Source organism: Choloepus didactylus, chromosome 8 (genome assembly GCF_015220235.1).
Source record: "Choloepus didactylus isolate mChoDid1 chromosome 8, mChoDid1.pri, whole genome shotgun sequence".
Classification (NCBI taxonomy): Eukaryota; Metazoa; Chordata; class Mammalia; order Pilosa; family Megalonychidae; genus Choloepus; species Choloepus didactylus.
The window spans coordinates 39,988,317-40,007,928 of record NC_051314.1 but is presented as its reverse complement, the minus strand read 5'-3'; positions in this window follow the sequence as shown (position 1 = coordinate 40,007,928).

Sequence of the window (19,612 nt, the reverse complement as noted above, 5' to 3'; positions counted from 1 at the left end):
AGTATTTCAACAATAGCATCACCACTAGAACAGCCCAAGTGAGCAACCACTTACTACATCAGTGGGATTTCTAGGTTTAACGTGACCAGTTATAGCTCATGGGGAGCAGGGCTTGTCATATGCTTCACCCAAAGGTGCCCTTTTATTTTTTTGAAACTTACGGTCTCACTTTACTGTTTTATCACAAGGCTTGTGTACCATATTACCATTGTAAAGGTGTCTAGAAACTTGGAGAGTTAACTTTTAAAGTATTCTGTCACATAATTAAAATTCTATTTTCCTTTTCCCTTTGTCCTTTCATCCTGGAGCCTTTCTATTATTCCTTCTTTTCCTCTTTCCTCCTTTCTCTTTTCTCTCTTCACATCTTCTTTTCTCCTTGCCACTCTTCTTCCTTCTTTTTCTTTCCCTTTCTTCCTCCCTCCATTCTTCTTCCTTCCTCTCTTCTTTCTCTCTTCTCCCCACCCAAGCTCTTCGAAGAAACAGGGGTATTTTGATTATATTCACATGAAACATTAATTCACTGTCATATGCATCTTATCAAAGACTTAACTCACAGAGTGACTTGCTGAGAACTTCACTAGGATTTTGTTTTCATTGCTGGTGGCAAGAAGGCTCCCTGAATGAGTTGCAGCATAGGAGGTAGACGAATGGGAGTTATATAGCTGGAATAAATACAATGTATGCACCTCTTCTATTCTAGAGAATGTACAGGTCTTTGATTTTCTAAGGTCTGGGTGTTTCCTGAAAGGCCCTGATGTGCTTATATTGGAGAAAAGAAATAACATGAGCACTTTTGTGCTGCAATAAAAATAGAAGGAGCTGGATGCAGAGGGGAAATGGATGTTTGTTTTGGAGGTGGCTGGGGAGTTGGGAGGAGAAGGGAAAGGAGAGGGCAAAGCAGGAACTGGGATAATTCAAATACTTGAATCCCATCACTAGGTTAATTCTGAATTTGTCACCAGTTCCACAAGTGTCAGGATCACTCACCCAGGAAAAGGGCTGCAGTTAGGGTTCCTTTAAGAACACTTTAGAGCAACCTGATTAGTAGCCCATCACAGAGACAACTAGCAGCCCTGTCTGTCCCAACAGGTAAGCAGAATCCTTGTCTGGTCCCTGCCCTAGAAGCCCCCATGAACCCTTCTGTCACCCTATGAAGATAAACTCTAGAAACACCCCAGAGGGCGTGTTTAGTGACCACTAGACGCCCAAAGGGCTATATAGGTGCTCCTTACCTGTAATCTGGGAAAAGTTAGGGCACATTCTTGCATTTTGAGATAGCTGTGTACAAAGGGGTGTTTGGCCACCCCTGTTAAGCTAAAAATTTACAAGAATGGGATAGATAAGCCTTGACACATACTGTCGTGTTAGGAGTATATGGGATGTTGGAATCTGATAATGGAAAGGAAAAGTAAAAATTTTAGCTCAACCATTCTCCAGCAGCCACTGACTCACTTTGTGAAGTTGGTAATTGACTTAAATTTTCTGGTCTTCTGTTTTTTTCATTTGTGGTATGATGTCTTTGAGTCTTTTATGGTAAATTTTTTATTTTATAATTTGGGAAGTTGGCATACTTCTTAGAAAGAGGAAGGTTGTTTAAAATAAAAATTTAAGGCACTGTGTTCAATGTTAATATAGTTGGCTTTTTGGACAAATTCCTTCTCTACCTCCCACCATGTATATACCTCTGACTGACCTTTGGGATCTGAACTTCTGACTGAGTCTGGTTACCCAATGTCTTCTGCAGATAATGCCCAGGACTGGGGAACAAGTCTGAGCAAGAAGAGAGTCTCTCTGCCTGCAAGGTTATCTGAGACATGATGTTTTGTTACCTTCTCACTCTGATTACTCTCATAAAAAAAAATATACTGTCTAACCAGTTTAACCAGGCAGACCTCCAGGAAGTGACTTTTTTTCTTCCTTTTCAACGATAGATTCTTAAATTTTAAAAGAAGAAAATCAGTTCTTGCCAAGGGACTTTGTGACTGCTAGCCAATAAACCAAGCAACTCAAGAGGAGTTGTTCCACACCTTACTGGGAGAGCAATGGTAACGACCAGTCAAAATCCAGTCATTATTTTACACTCACAATTTCAACTCTAGCGACAGTGGAAAAATTCCTCCTCTGCCATAGGAACATTATTACATTTTACTTAATTTCTCTGTGGGATGCCTGAGAAAAATACCAACTCAAAACTAAAGAACATTTAAAATAAGCACTTTGAATAAATAGAATGTCTCTTTATAAAACTGTATATTTTACATTTTGGAAAATAGCTAGGCACAGAATTTTGGGTAGCTATATCATTGAAATTTTGGTTTAGGAATGAGGAAAATCATAGAGGGACAGTAGATAAAAATAAAAAACACTTATTTTTCTAAGAAATTCTACCAGAGACAAAAATCCCATGTTCGTGGTGGTAGTCAGACTTCAGTCCTGTGGTTTGGCTTATCAAAGGTATGACAAATAGCAACAGTAAAATAAAATTTATTGAGAATTAAGTATAATGGGAAAATATTAATTATACTTAAGACCTTAAGACTAAGTCTTGGACCAAGTACACTTATTTTTCTGAGTTATAGTATAAACTATACTGGTATACTGGGCAAAGAAAATAGGAATAAAAAAGTAGGATATTGATTTCCTTCAATTATATGCCAGGATGTTCTCTTGAGCATTGTGCATTGACCAAAATTACCTTTACTTTGTATCTGTTTCAGGTAGTAAATTAAAAAAAAAAAAAAAAAAAAAAGTGATCTCATTTATGAGAGAAGAAATGGATACAACATTGAAATGCCTTTTTTCCTACCCATTGAGACATTTTCCTGGGGGCATATATTAAGCAATTTAAAAAGAGATACAATCCAGAACCAAGGCCTGGGGCTGAGATCCTACAGAAGAATTATGATCACATAAACTTTTCAGTAATATTCATAAACCAAATATTTAAAAATTCAAGTGTCTATTTAAATTTTTTCCAGGTAGTCTATCCAGAATGTACATGGCAGTGTTTCCTCCTTTCTCTTCTGGGTTGTGTTGACTTCCAGCTTCTGGCTGCTCCCCTTGGCTTCTCTCTCTCCAACTCACTCTTCTTATAAAGGACTCCAATAATCTGGATTAAAACCCAACCTGATTCAGTTGGGCCACACCTTAACTGAAGCAACATCTAGAAGAGACCTTATTTTTAATGGGTCCATAACTACCAGAATGAGAGCCAAGACCAAGAGCTTGTCTAAACTGGGGTACACAATTCAATCCATCACAGATACTAAGAATAGAAATTAAATAAACTCAATGGTCTCTCATTTCAATATATGCACAATATGGTACAAAATATTCAAATGGTTTATGATGAGTAAAAATGCCTTTATGGTAGCAATATATATGGATAAGCAAAAGTAATTTGGAAAAGGCAAGTAACTTAGGTACAAAAAAGTCTTGGTTTGCCATTATACTAGATTCTACTCAAGAAAAATGAGAAGCCGGTAATGGCTTTGATGGGAAGTGCTGGGGTATGGAAAGTGGAGAAAGGTGTATGATTTGTTCTGCGTGCCTTCTTTTCCTTTCCTTCCTTCCCTTCCTCCATCCCTCAATCACTTCCCCTTCCTTCCTCCACCTTCCTTCCTTCCTTCCTGATTCCCTTCCTCCTTCCTTCCTTCCTTCCTTCCTCCTTCCTTCCTTCCTTCCTTCTCATTATTCCCTCCCTCTTTCCTCCCTTCTTTCTTTCCTTCTTTCCTTCCTTCCTCTCATTATTCCCTCTGTCCTTCCTTCCTTCCTTCTTTCACATTTCCACAAACATTTGTCAAGCATCTGTAGCACATCATGCATCATATTAGGTCTGCTGTGGGTGAGGATGGCCGGAGAACAGGAAACGTGTAAAGGAGGAGAGGGAGGGGCCTCTGGAGAGGTAGGCCAGGTTTAGACTGCTGAGGACACTGAATGTCAGGCTAAAATGTAATTATAGCTAGTATTCATTTAGTTCTTGTTATGCAGTGTTGACTCATTTCTTTCAAAAACCTTGTGAGGTAAGTACCATTATTACCTTCATTTTATAGGTCAGAAAAAATGCAGAAATCATTTAAATAACTTGCCCAAGTCACACAGAGGTACATGACTTAGACAACTCAAATGCCAGGCAGTCTGGTTGAAGAGTCTGTGCTTTAAACCATGATGCCAGACTGGGAATTGATTTCAACTTTATTCTGTAGGCAATCAAGAGCCAGTTTAATATCAGGCTTAGTTTTACTAGGTAGTTTCCCTCATCTGTAAAATCAGGATATTAATGAAAACACCTGCTTCAGAGAGTTGTAATGAGGACTAAATATGATCGTGCATAGGTAATTGTTTTAAAAAATTACATTGTTCCACAAGGTCATTATTGAGATCTTATTCTAGTAGTAAATATAAAACAAGTGCTCAAATAAGTAAAAGCTTGGGTAGTTGTGATATGCCAACTGGTATAACCTTACCAATATTATCAGCAGAATATTAGCCTTGATTGAATGAACGAACACAAACTGGGTGAGGAAGAAGTGAACGTGAGTGAGAGGGGATACTGATGACCATAATGAAGATGCTGATGCTATGATCCATGTAACAAATATTGTTCACTGCCCATTCTGATAACAGGCACTTGGACTGGATTCTATTACTTGGTCCCAGGTCTCATGGGCTTGCGTCTATTGATCATTAATATTTGCACCACACTTAATGGCTCACAAAAGGTCTTCAAAATCTTTATCTCATTTAGATTCCTATCTTAGTTTTTCTAAGGCTTCTATTTAAAAAAAAAAAAAGCACCACAAGCTGGATGGCTTAAAACAACAGATTTATTGTTCTGGAGGCTGGAATTCTGAAATCTGTAAGGACAATCCATCCTTACCTCTTCCCAGCTTCCGGTGGTTTCCAGCAGTCCTTGGGCATCAATTTCTGCTCAGTTGTCACAGAGCATACTCCATTGTGTCTGTCTGTCTGTGTCCAATGCACTGGTCACACTGGATTAGGGCCACCCTGACCCACGTTGGCCTCATCTTAACGAATAACATCTTCAAGAGCTCTATTTCCAAATAAGGTACATTCCCAGGACCAGGGGTTAGAATTTTAACTTACTTTTTTGGGGCACAAAATTCAACCCATCACAGATCCTATCACCCTGTAGAGAAACCTACATGGGAAACGGAATTATTCTCATTTTCCTGATCATGAGTTTAAAGCTCAGAGAGTCTGAGTCACCTGTCCAAAGTCACATGAGTAGCCTGCAGAAGAGTCAGGATTCAAACAGAGATCTCCTGTTCTCCAGATCGTCATTCATTCTGCAACGTCAGGCTGCTTCATTCAGAGTAATAATAATAGAGCACTTACTGTGTGTCAGGTACTGTTCTAAGGGCTCTACATAAATTATTTCATTCAACGCTTACAACAAACCTCTGCAAGACATATTCCATATTGCTTCTGTGAAACACCAGGCTGTGTGATAAGGTTAACTCCTGGGTTTTCATACACGTCAGTGAACTTTTCTTGGCCTGACATTGCTTTTTTTATGGGGACATTCAGTTCTCTTATTAATGAATCTGCACACTGCAGGTAGTGGAGCTGGGCTTCCTGCAAAAAGTCTGGTGTCTTTACAAGCTGATCTGATAGTAACTGTGGAAGGGAATGTTCTTTCCATTTAAGGGATAGGAAATATTAGTGGTATCTATGGGTTGAAACCCTCTCCTCAAGAACACTAGCTCTGTGTTCTTCCTGGAGCAGTGGTAGCCTATCTAGATTCCTACAGAATGAATCTCACGACTAAATCTGCCTCAATTTCACAACTGAGATGTAAGAAAGCTCAGATGACTCTCTCCTGTAATATACTGGCCTGGGTCAAGGCTAGTACATAAATAGCGGAAAACAGAATGAGTGAGTGATACCTGACATCCTCTGACCTTGTTGTTAGTTAATGTTATCGTTTAGAAACAGAAGGACTATTCAAGGGTTACATCTAGAACTGATAATTGATACAAATTAAATAGTCATAAGGGGAACAAGTGTTAAAAAATAAACTCTAGGACATTTATATCAGGATGTCATGGGGGTAAAGGTCACAGCCTGTATTTAATAGCAATGATTTTCCAAAGGCACTTACTAGAAAAGGGAAACTATTGAGATATCCAATCTCCTTTCCATTCTAACTCCTCAAATTGGACCTCAGCTATAGAACACACACATGTCAGATCAGGTAGCTTAACCTGGCCTGATGGTTCCTGTCTCTTCTTCTACCAACAAAGAATTGAGAATTGCATTCTCATTGATGCAGCAAAATGGCATGCAGAAAGCAAATGTCTGGTTTGGAGATTCAACACCTTGTTTTATTTTGCAAATGGAATGTTCTGACTTTGCTGCTATAAGGCTTTGTGTGTGTGATGTGATTGTGTGTGTGCACACGTGTATGTTGGTGGTGGTGGTAGAGGAGGTGAGGGGGGAATGGGTTGGACTGGGGAAATGGCTAATTCTCCATGTCAGGGTAAAAGTTTTCATTTTCCTGCTTCTTTCATTCATTTCACTTAGTTTCTCCAAGGGTACAGTTTTTCTTCTCACTAGCCATGTTTCTGAGAAATTAAAGCAATTTAGTAATCAGATTAAAAAAACACTCAGTTTATGACATTAGAGAAAAGATGACGGAAAAGGAAGAACACTCTCTTCCTTATACAGAAACTTCTCTTGAAACTTTTGAAGAGTGTGTCAACTAAATAGCTGCAACAGCTGGTTGGGACACTGAGATATTTATTTAAAAAATTAAGATAGCTAATTTAGACACAACACAGGTAAAGAGATAACTGCAGCCAAATCAAAGTGAGTGTTGTGAGCACAATGGGGAAGGCAGAGATAACCAAAAAAGAATAAAGAGAAACTCCACATATTCTGAAAATGTATTTTATTGGAAGAGGAAACACTAAGTAAATTAATCAAGTAAAAGAACTTATAAATGCACTTGGGCTTCCTCGGAAATAAATAACCAGTAATAATTGTTAGAATATAGAAGACTACCCTGGGTCCCTGTGAATGCTGTCCTTTTCTCTCATGATGTAATGATAACAGTGTAGCACAGAGGTGTTTTCTTTTGCTTTCCAACTTCTTCTCCAACTTCCCCATTATGGATCACTAGTGCAATTTGACCTCCCCACCAGAGTGGACTCCAATTTGCTATATTTAGTCATAGAATTCCACTCCCTTTGCCATTGATTGCTTTATGAATTCAGAACAAATCAGTCATATCATGACTTTCCCCAGAAGTCAGTTATTGGTTCAAGGTTGAGCTTGTGAGCTCCATTAGCCTGGTCAGATTAAGAGTGAACTTTTACTCCAAGACTGGAGAAGAGGTAGTCTTTCGCTCCCCTGAGATGTGAAAAAGGGAAAAGATAGCCTTATGCATCACTGGCAATTATCTTGCAACTATGAGTTTGGAGAGAAGAAAAGAATCTAGGTCCTTGATGACATCACTGAATTGCTTGATTAACCAACTGTGACATCTGCTCCTCTCTGGGCTTCCAGTTATTTGAAAAAGAAAACTATTGAATTTTCTAGTATTTTTTTCCAAAAACATTCTGACATATACAAATAGTATAGGCCTTTCCATTCTTGATGGTGGGTGAATACAGGAATTTAAAATACACGAGACATTTACATGATTTTCTACAAAAAAGCAAACAGACATATACAAGATAAAATATTACTTTCATTTAAAGTTTTGTAGGTATAAGAGTTCACTCTCAACATCAGAGGGTAAGGACAATACCTAGTTTATGTTTGTAGTTCTGATAGCTAGTATGGAAATCAGATAAAGGAATGGCACCTTTGAATTGGTGTCACTACAAATTTTAGATCAACTAACTAATAAAAATATTTATTTTTATTTATTTAGATAGCCTTTATTAGCTCAATGGTTTTCATTCTCTTCAGAATTATGCCATTCTATTGCTTGACTTTGAAGACATGGAGCTTGCAATGAGCTCACAGCCTAGTAGGGGAAGGAAGAGATAAATATCTATGATATAAAGTGAAAGAGATATAAATAACATGCTCCCAAGGCCTGGAGTAAGGAGTACCTGGCTCTGAATGCAATGTGTTCTGTCACAAAATATTTCAGGATAAAATTTTTATTCGTAAGAGTTGTGTAATAATTCCCTGGCATTATTATAGGGGGTGAGGTGGTGAAAGAGGGCATTTTAGGCAAAAGGAACAGCATGTATAAAAATTTAGTTTTTCCTTAAATCATGTTTAAGGAAATCTAAGTTGTTTAATATTTCTGGAGAAGAGAGAAGGAACCAACATTTGTTGAGCAATCACATTGTGTAGGGGCCTGAGCTAGGTTAATATATATTATCTTATTTAATTCTCACAAAAATTTTCATAGGAAAATGAGGCTTAGACAAACTGGATAACTTGGCTATTTTTACACAGCTAGCAAACAGTAGAGCTAAGATTTGAATTTGGTTAGTCCAGAGCTAATATTCTTTCAGGCTTTCTCTCCAAATCATGATGCCTATCTGAATTTAGGATCATGTAGTCCTCTGCAGGAGGGTAAGGTTTTGAAATTTAGGGAATGCTAAGATGAGGAGCCTTGGGTACCTACTAAGGAATTTGAATCGTTTATAGTGTAGATGGCAATCTGGTGGTGTGCAGTAAGCAGTTGGAAACACAAGTCTCAGGTAGGGATGACTTAGCTGGTGATAAAAATTTGGCATCTATTATCCTACTGGTTGTATTCATGGCTTATGCACAGTTGAAATCATCCATTTTTAAGATGAGAGGAGAAGGCCAAAACAAGCTTTGGGAATGTCAATATTCAAGGATTTGGTGGAAGAGGAACCAGAGAAGGATGTTGAGAAAGGGTGGCAGAGATTTAGGAAGAATATGAGAAAAAGGCAGTGTCTTAGTTTTGCCAGAGCTGCTATGTCACAAATACCACAAACTTGTTTTGGCTTAACAACAGGAATTTATTTGGCTCACAGTTCTGAGATTAGAAAAAGTCCCAAATCAAGATAAGCAATGCTTGCTTTTCCTGGAGTCTGTGGTGTTTCTGGTACTGGCAGGCTTTGGGTTCCATGGCTTGTTGGCTTGAACTCTTCTCTGTAACATGGTGATGTGCTTTTCTTTCATGTTTCTTCCAGTTTCCCCTGACTTCAGTTTCTGGCTCCTGTCTGTGTCTTTCTGACATCTCTTTAAGGCCTCCATTAATATGGAATAGGATCTGCTCTGATTCATTTGGGCCATGCCCTAATTCAAATAATATTTTCAAAGGTCCCTATTTATAAATGGGTTCACACCCACAAGAATGAGAATTAAGATTAGGAACATGTTTTTGCTGCAGTGCATAACTCAATCTACCACAGATGGTGAGATACAAGCAAAAAAGATAGGAATTTTAACCAAGAGGTAGAAGTTAAGAATTTTAAATGCTTCAGGAGAAGGTAACAGTTAACTAACGCCAGAACAGCTTCAGTAATGTAGTTTCCCCTGACTTCATTCCTGCTGAAATCTACTAAGTGATAGGGATTATAAAAGGGCAGCTTCCCAATTAAGTTTATACAAACATTCTTAGAACTAGAATGGTCTCCCAATGGGAACAAGATGCTACAGGTGTCATATTAAAATCTTAAAGTTGGAAGAGACTTCAAAATTACCTAGTTTCTGTTACATATATTTTTGTCAACATTTGCCCATTTGAGTACGCCAGGGGTTTATTCCTGATATTACTGTAGTTGAGGCTTAGAAGATACCTGACGTTTTTGTTTACATTGATCATTGCTTCTTCAGAAGTTATGTATCATTAAAAATAGCAATAATTCACATATGTAGATCACCTTTATGGTATCTTACAGGTTTCAAAACACTCTCACACATTTATGATTTGATTGTCTGCACAAGCCTGTGAACTAGACAGAAAAGTTAAATTTTCTGCTTTATAGATGAGCAAACAGGCTCAGTGAGGTTAATGTAAATTACCCAAGGTCCCTTAGGGATCAAATTATGAGGTAAGAAGAAATCGGCTCTGATCCCCACTCTTCTCTTAATCACAGTATCATTAGGTAGATGATTGTATAACCTTATGGACTGGTCTCTCTCTTCCTTTCTCTCCTTCTCTCTCTTTTTTTTTCATGTAAACCTTGTTTATTCAACTCTGCATTAATCTTAAAAGAGTTGGCTCAAGAATTCTTTCTTTTCTGGATGAAACTATCAATAAAGATGGCCCATGACCAGTGATCCTTCCCATGTCAGTCACCTGTATAATGAGTCTGGCATTTGAACCACATTCAAATGTAGTGGAGTTTAGGAAATACATGTTGCTTATTTGACTTGAGATCCCCTTTACAGATAGTTAAATGGTGACACAGTTTTATTTTCATAGCATTTAAGTGAGAGAGTAAAGTGTCATCTGGGTAATTTAACAACTATCTAAGTTTAGTCTGAATATTTCTGGCCTGTTGAGTAGGTTTTTCTTTTGTATAAATTCTCCATATGATTTTCTGTCCTGGTCACATTGACAAGACAGCATGTTGGAGAGAAGGTACTGCAGAATATGGACATCCCATACACTACACAGCCACGACTTGTAAAGAAAAATTAACACTAAAGATAGACATGACTTTTTATTGTTCTGTTCTTTTGTTTTTTTAATTCTTGGAGTTAGATTTCAAGTCTTGACATTTAGATGCTTAGAGATACATAGAATTCAGAACTTAAAAAGGAAAAGCTGGCCAGAAATGTAACTTCCGTGGATAAGAAATTTCTTATCTCAGCTGCTACACTTGTGGCTTACAAGTATGTCTCAGTGTAAGTCAACCTTGTGACGTACAGGTTGCTTTTGACTGTTTTCACTATGGGTCCTCTGCCCCTGCCCATGTCTATTCTTTTTCTCTTTAAAGGCACAGTTCAGAGGAAAGAAGAATAGATCTTTGACCAGTTTGTTATATATCCGTCTTACACACAGAGATATTTGATCACTCACCAAAAATCACGCTATCATGTTGTCTGTGAAGATAGCTCTTATCCAACTGGTCCAGCACAGAGAAAGGGAGAGAAAGAGTGTGAGACCCCTGTGCATATCATGAATAAAAGGAAGGAATTGCTAAGACCTCATTGCCTTTATCTTGCCCTTTTATGGCTGTTCATGAAGACAGTCATAGCCCTTAGATAGGAATAAAATGCTTTCGCTCCCATTCTTTTTTATCGTACGTGAACTCATTGTCCTTTCCTTGATTTCCCCCAGACCCTCTCCTTGTAAACTCAGTGCCAACAAACATGACCCACGGCCACCCCCACTTAGTGCCTGCCTACAATTTGGTTTCACTGAGTAGTTAATCTGGATGAGGAAGTATCTGCTAGGTCAGTTGGCAAGACACGAGATTTTCCCTTCTTTTTGAAAACTAATGAAAAGGCAATTATTACCTCACAGTGTTCTGGGTATTCCACAAAGAACTGCTTCTCTACTTCCTGAACAGAATCCTTGGCTGCTGCCTTTTATCCTTAGCCACTCCCTGACTTCTTGGCTTGATGTTATCTGATCAACACTTAGACAAATATGTCTTTGGGTCTTGGAGAGGTGGCTGTTTTTCTCAGTTGGGAACAGCCTTCAGACCAGCAGGAAAACATTTGTTGAGTACTCAGTATATGCCAGGAAGTGATGAATATAGAGGTAGATACGACAGTCCCTGCTCTTTGTAAAGAGCTCCTTGTCTAGTGAGACCATCATGTAAACAAATACTTAATTTCAACTTATGAGACTCTCAAAGCAAAAAAACTTCATACTAAATAGAGAGATAGAGGAGAAGAGTCTTTAATAAGCTTTGGGGGTAGAAGATAGGGAAAACTTTCTGGAAGAATTGAGCTCTGAGCTAGATTTTGGAAGGTGACTAGGGGTTTGTCAAATGGATAACAGGGAGAGTAGAAATGGGGTGATGGGGGAGGGCATGGAAGGAAATCAGATTGGTAGCAACCGGATGGGCCATTTCATGATGGGTCTTTGGGCAAACATGATCAGATTTGCAATTAGAAACATCACTTTGACTCAGTGTTGAGTATGGATTTGAATGCCTGTGCTGGGAACAATTAGGCATCTATTTAAATCAGAGGTTGGCAAGCTACAGCCCAGGGCCAAATCTGGCCCAGTGCCTATTGTTGTAAATAAAGTTTTTTGGAACACAGCCATGCCCATTTGTCTACGGCTGCTTTTTCAGTATGGAGGCAGAGTTGAGTAGTTGCAACACAGACCTTATGGCCCACAAAAACAAAAATATTTGCTACATGATCCTTTGTAGTGACAGTTTGCTGACATCTGACTTTAATAATGTAAGAGTCAAGGTAATAGAAGATGATGGCTTAAATTAAATCTGTGCAGCGGGAATAGTGAGAAGGTGAGGTAAGCGCCATTTAGTAGAAACATAGTACAGCATTTGGTGACTGACTGGACTGCAAGGAAAGGCAGAGAGCTAAAAAACAAGGAAATCTGTGAAAATTCCTAGTTTCTGGATCTCTGTTTACACAGTTAAGCACTGTGTCTTATATAAAGATACAAATGAAACTGTCTCTGTTTTCAAGGAACTTCGAGTGTGGTGGAAGAAATAATGGGTGTACATAAAAATCCATAACACAAGGTTGAAGCTAATGGTCTTTAAATGAGGTCATGAAATTTCTGGCGAGAGAGGAAAAATGCTAAGTTGAAAGTTTTGTGAAAGTTTAATAGAAGAGGCATAATTTGAGTGAAGGAACATTGACGAATAGGGAGAATTTGGATACAGGGTCAAGAAGCTGTTTGAACCCAGGAGGAGTGTAGAGACCAGGTGGGGAAAGGACAGAAATGCCAATGTTTAGGAGCATTGACTTTACTGGGGATGCTATGGAAATCTGAGATTTTAAAGCAGGAGAATGATGATATCAGGACTATATGTTAGAGAGATTACTCTGGCAGTGAGAATAGAGTCATTTGAATAGGACAGAGACCAAAAAAAAAAAAGAAACTAGCACCCTTTTGAAGCTTACCTTTGCTGACTCTCCCAGCAAACTATCTGTCCATCTTCTATGTTCTCATCACATCCCTGGACTCCTTGAATCAAAGCACTTATTAAACTGCGTTGTAACTCTTTACTTGTCTATGGAGCCCAACTCCTGGGTTCAGGCACTGTGACAATCATAGAGGAAATATGGTCAGTGGTTAAGAGCCGTCTGGGTTTGCCTCCTATTTGACTTCACTCTCCCTTTGCCTTGGTTTCCTCATCTGGACATTGGACATACTCATAACTACTTCTACAATTAATAATAATTGACTCTTTGATTGTTAAATGAGTTAATGTGTGAAAAGCACTTAGAACCATATCTGATCTGTAGTGAGGGCCGATAAATGTTATTGATTATTACTCCCAGTGCCTAGCATGGTGTTTGGAAACTAACTAATAAGGATTTTGTTGAATTGGTAAATTTAAGTGCCTGCAATGAGCCAGATACTTTGTATTGGTTATTTTGGATTATCCTGTGAGGAAGGTGTTATTTCTAATTTAGAGAAAATGAAAGGGTCCTGAAGGTAAATGACAGAGCCAGGATACAGAAAGAGACTTGTGAAGTCCTATTTAATGGGAACTTGTAGGGGAGAGAGATCGTAAAGAGTTGGGAATAATGGGAGGAGTCAAGCCCTGAGGAGATGGGAGAGGGACTTGGTCAAAAGCACAGGTGAAGGTCTTGGACTGTTTTCCCTGAGAAAGTACAGAGGAGTGTGGGTGATGATGGAGGGTAAATATAAAGAGGGAAGCAAACCCATTAGCTGAGCAGGAAGTGGGCAGCAATGGGAAACACCTAAAGGGGAAGTCAAAGAAGACATCAATTTTTTAAACTTAGGAGACAAGAGGAATGACAGTGCCATTTATAGAAATAGAAATCTGCACAGATTTGTTTCCTGAGGTTTGGACTTGAGGGTTTGTTTTTAGATATAGAGTTTGATGTTGCCAAGACATTGAGCAATCAGTTGGAAATTTAGCCCTGAGCTTGGTGGGGACTGGAGAAAAATGGGTAAAAGTCTTCTGCAGAGATGAGGGTAGAAGTCATGGACATGGTGTCTATGGACAAAGAGCAGGGTTAGCTGGTTCCCACAGGATGGGTCTCCACTCAGCCTGGAAAAGGGCTGGTTAGCCAGGGCCCTGGCGCCTACCCCAGATCCATATTTGTAAGCCTATCTGTGACCCTGGGCTTCTTCATGGGCCCATAAAGACATGGCAAATAACTGTTGTGCAAATTGCCATCTCTCAGGAACTCTTTGCTAGAAAGAAAAGCCACAGTGGAGACAGGTAAAGCTCTTTAGCACAGGAAGGAGAAGAAGGGAGGACTGAAGGTGAACTATAAAGCTTCAGCAGCTTCTTAGCCTCTGATGCTGACTACAGAGCCAAATCTCTCCTGCCTTGACCAGCCACAGAGCTTTAGAAAGTAATTGAATCTGCTTAAAACCACCCCCAGAGAATCCAATGCAAGGGAATGTATTTGGATATTTGGATATTTGGGCAGAGAGGGTCATAAACACATCATAAAATCTGACCTTTCCAAGAGCGGATTACCTATAAATAACTGTGGTTATCTCCTGGGGTGCTAGGCATAAGCCTACTGGAGGGGCAGAGAGCAGAGCTATTTCCTTGGCATCACTCTGAGAGGTGAGCAGCAGAAGGGCTTTGCAGAGGCTCAAGCATAAGCCCCTTGCAGTTATGTACCCGTTTCCCTCTGGCAGGGACATGCCGCTCAGACAGGGTTCCCTCTGCTTTGCTGAGCAATGGAATGTGGCTACTGGGGAAAAAAAAAATTAAATTTCTGTTTCTAAATACGTCACTGGTGAAGCTCCTTTTAAAATATTAATTGTGGCAACGTTGGAGATGCATAAAAGAACTGACAATCATGTTTGTTCAGACCACAGAAGGTTTAATTTCAAAATGTGGTTTTGAATTGCTGTTTTTTTTCCTACTGCCTGTAAGCAATGGTTTCATCAAAATCCTTTCTTCTGAATAAAAGAAGAGCCCCTAATCGTGCTCATTCAGTGACATTAATGGGGAGGAGGTGCGTGATACAAGAGGGGTCTATACTATTTATGATGAACCGTTTCGTGAGCCAAGTGAATTTCACCAAGGCCTTCTATAACTGATAATGAGGATATAAAAGATACAGAGAAGAGGCAATGGAAACCTATTGGAGTGGTTGCTAATAGAACCATTCCCCTGGCTTTCCTGGATAAGTAAGAATATACCTTGATTTAAAGATTTGCCTGCAGAGATCATCACATGGTTCCTCAGTAACCTATGCTTATGGACTCTTTTCTTTTTTACTGAATTGGTTTAAGATCATTTCCTCTTTGTAACTCCTGTTTAGCAATCCTAAATATATCAAGAAGTGGAATAATGAGATACTGCTTCTGGGAGTTTTGTAAGTCTGATGGTGTGAGCTATGTGGTAATTTCTTTGAGGGGAGAGACCATGTCTCCTACTTTTTTTTTTTTCTTTTTTTTTTAACTCCAATACTCAAGGGCCTGGAAAGAGTTGGTGTCAGTAAAGATGTAAGAAAACTAGTGTAGATCATGCATTCTCTCAACTGGAGCAGTATCACCTCATTGGTGTGAAAATTGGTTTTGGGGGTTGGGAAAAAACCTTAGCTAATTCAACGGTGTGTGGCCCTCCAAGGTTCAAGCCAACTGAAAGAATCTTATTACTTAGTATTTATTTCATGAGAGTGGTGGTTAGGAAAAAATGTCTAAGAGGCTTCTTTGTTGGGAGACAGGGGTGCTTTCATTGTTATGAGAAAAAGGTTAAGAGGTACTGGTGGGTGCAGAGAAAAGAGTCCTGGTTTGGGAGCCAGAGGACCTTATGCAGGGTCTCCACCCACTACCAGTTTAACTCATCTCCCTAAGCTTCAAGTGTCTTTAGCTGAATAATAGACTGAGGTGAACGGCTCACTTCGCTGTCTTAGATCCTGCACCTAATAGAGTGACCAGCACAGAATAAGCTCTTACTAAGAATTTGTTGAAGGAATGCATAAGGGAATAAATGATTCTATATCAAAGGGTTGTTTGGTGATTAATTGAGATAATGAATGCCAAGCTCCTGGCAACACATTTTAGGTACTCAGTACATAAAAGTTCCCTTCCTGCCCTCCCCAATTCCCCACAAGTCACCCCCCTACACACACACACACACACACACACATACACACACACACTTCACAGAGGAGGATATCAGGCCTAGACTGGACAAATGACTATCCTAATGTCACAAAGCAAGGCTGAAACTCTGCTGAGAATTGGAGCTGATTCTCTCAGCTCCAATCGAGTCTTGTTTAATTAAATATTATTAAAATTATTCTGCTAGATTTTTCTTGATTATTCACCTACTTCTCCACATCCCTGGAATGAAAGAAAATTTTTGCATCATTGACATATAATCAAGCCATATCTAAATTGATTTCAATTGGGCGCCATCTGGATGTTCTAAGTACAAATTCTCATGCTTGGAGCAATATCGTGAGTGCTGTGCCCTGCCAACAAGAGGGTCTAGAAAGGGCTTTGGGGAAGCATTCTGAGGAGCAAACTGACACATGGGGACCTCTCCAGTACAATATACAGACAATTCACATAGGAGGGCTGGCAGGCACAAGATAATGGTTTGGAAAAGCCAGACATCCAGATGGCAAGGGGCTGGTTAAATCAGGATGCACTATCAGTACCCCACCAAGTGTCTTCTCAGTGTGGAGTTTATAAATCACGCATTGTATGCCAACAAACTCATCCAAGGATCATAAAATCACATTGGGAAGGTGGAATTGTCCTTACGAATTTCTGAGCCATCAACTTCAGCAACAATTCAAGTAATAAGATGTTATGCTCTTTTTCCCTGCTGAAGGTGCTGCTTCCTTCTCATTCCATTTCAGCATTTAGTGTAGTGTATGTTTCTTACTTTTTTTTACTTAATCAATTTTGAGAGCAGCGACTGTGTCTTAGGCCCTTTTGTGTGCTCACACTTTTCTCTCACCTTGCATACTGTAGTCTCAAAATCATATTGAACAAATGAATGTATTTTACAGCTAAAGGGAGAAGAAGATTTAATAATTTACGTTCTAGGCACTATGGTGCACAAAGTACATATATTATTTCATTGACTTTTACAATCCACTCATAAGTAACTGCCTGATGTCAAAAAATTAAACAGTGGCTATGACTGAGGTCAACAAGGTTATTTCTGACCCCCAAAGACTACACTAGTTAAGCAAAAGAAAACTCTTTCAGCAGCCCTGAGAGTGCAACTTGAAGACTCCCACTAAGGAGGTGAAATTGACCAAGAGCCTCGGGTGCATTGATCAAGACCTGGCTGCTTTGCTCTGACATCTATCTCCACTTTTATGTAGAGGCTATGCTTCCAGGAACCAAAGGTTGTCAGGGAGAACAAGGCAGAATGACTTGGGCTTAAGGACAAACCTTCCTTGGACTGCATGCCAATCTAGAGTAGATTTCCACCCAACCTCTGCTCCAGTCCATCTTTCTTTCACCGGGTTAGATTTGCATCATGATCTGATGGCTCTGCCAGACTCCTCCAACTCCCTCCCTGTTTTTTTCTTCTCAGAGGCATTGCCCCTAATAGAATGATTGCACATTTAATCCACTCTTGGCATCTGTTTCTTGGAGGACCTGGACTGACAGAGTTTAAATACTCTTTCCACTCCAAGCTACAGGATGTTCAGATAGCTTGTTAGTTTTCACCAAATGTTTCCCACCAGTACTCCTAATGTTGGAGGAGAAAGAATGCGTTCTTCTCCACCACTGGTGGTTTGGGTCTTGCCACATGAAAGAGATTTACTGGAAGCTCATATTTTGTCCTGCAATTATTTGTCTAATATGTCTTCGTTATACGATAACAAGCCCCATGAGGTCAGGGTCTGTGACTACCTTGTTCACTGCTTTGTGCCCATTGCCTTGAATAGTAGCTGGTGCATAGTAGGTGCTCTATAAATGAAGGCAAAATGAATGGAAAAAAAAATTCTATGAATTATTTTTCTACTTCATAACATAGTCATGATTTTTAAAAATACTTTTAAAAAAGCCTTTTTTTTTCAGCAAAATTGACCCAGGTTTAAATGTCATTGAAAATGTTGCCTTTAACATTTACTCTCTAACACATCAGCACATATCCTGGGGATAAAAATATCCCAGTTTGAAAGTTAAGAGTTAACTGATTTGACTCAAGGTCATAGTTAGGATGAGAACTCAAATCTTTCAACGCCTTGTTTGGTGTCTTTTCCTTTCCATGTACAATGTTATTCTGTGCTTGTACCTTTCTATTACATTCCAACTTGAGGAAGCTTTCTTCTACTTTGCCATTGTAGGCACTCCTGCTGTCGTTAACTTTACCCAATTTATTATCTTTCTTTGAGGATGTTTTCTTCTACTTTGCCATTTTAGGCACTCCTGCTGTCCTTAACTTTACCCAATTTGTTATCTTTCTTTGTATACATTCTTTTCCCTGCTAACTTTGTTTTATGACTTCTCCAATTCACTCTCACAAAATGCTAGTTTAGTTTTCAAAATTTCCTCACCTTTTAGTTTGGAGTCATCTGAAAATTTGGAGAGGGCACTGGCCAAAGGGTTAAACATGAACACATCCAGTCCTTGACATCATTGGGCATTCTCTTTTGCATGCCTCTAAATCATTAAAAATAGGCCTTTCACTCAGTCTTTCTTTTGCTGAGGACAGGGGCTTATTCTTATTAAATTGTGGAGAAAGGCCTCTTTGGGGTAAAGTTGGGTCACACTGAATTACCCTCCCTCCTCCATGCAGAGCCTAACAAACAGTAGATGCTCAACATTTCCTCCCCCTCTCTTAACTGAGGTGAACCCTATAGTGGCAACTCTTTCTAGTGCTTGCTGAAATCCTTGGCATTACACTTGATTCTCTTCTTCTCATAATCCTCAGCCAATCCCTCAACAACTCCTGCTGGTTCCACCTTCAAAATACATCCAGAAACTGCCCAGTTCTTGCTACCTTCACTGCTATCTTCATGGAACAAGACCCATTTCTAGCTGCATTATTGCAATGGCCTCCTGACCGGTCTTTCCACACCCATGATGGCCCCTTCCAGCCTATTCTCATACTTTCAGAAGGGAAGGCAGATCATGCCGCTGCACTCAGACCCTCCACTGGTTTTCAGTGGATTCAGAGTAGAAGCCCTAAGCCTTAGAGTTACCTCTAAGGCCCTACCCGACTCTCAGATCTCATTCCACTCAGCTCCTGCCACACTGGCTTCCTAGCTGTTTCTCAACAAAGCCAGGAATATCACTGTCTCAGGAATTCTGCACATCCTGTTCTCTTTCCTGGATGCTGTTTCCTTAGAATATCTCCATGGCTTGGTCCCTTACCTACTTCAAGGTTCTGCTCAAATGTCCTTTTTTTTAGGGTGTGCTTCCTTGACCACCCTTTTCCTGTTTGTTTGTTGTTTTGTTTTTTTCTTTTCTTCATAAGCTTGACAAATCATCTGAAATATTTTATTTTTTTAAAAAAATCAGTCTCTTCCCACTATAATAAAAGCCTTATGAGGGCAAAAATTTTTCATTTGTTCACTGTTT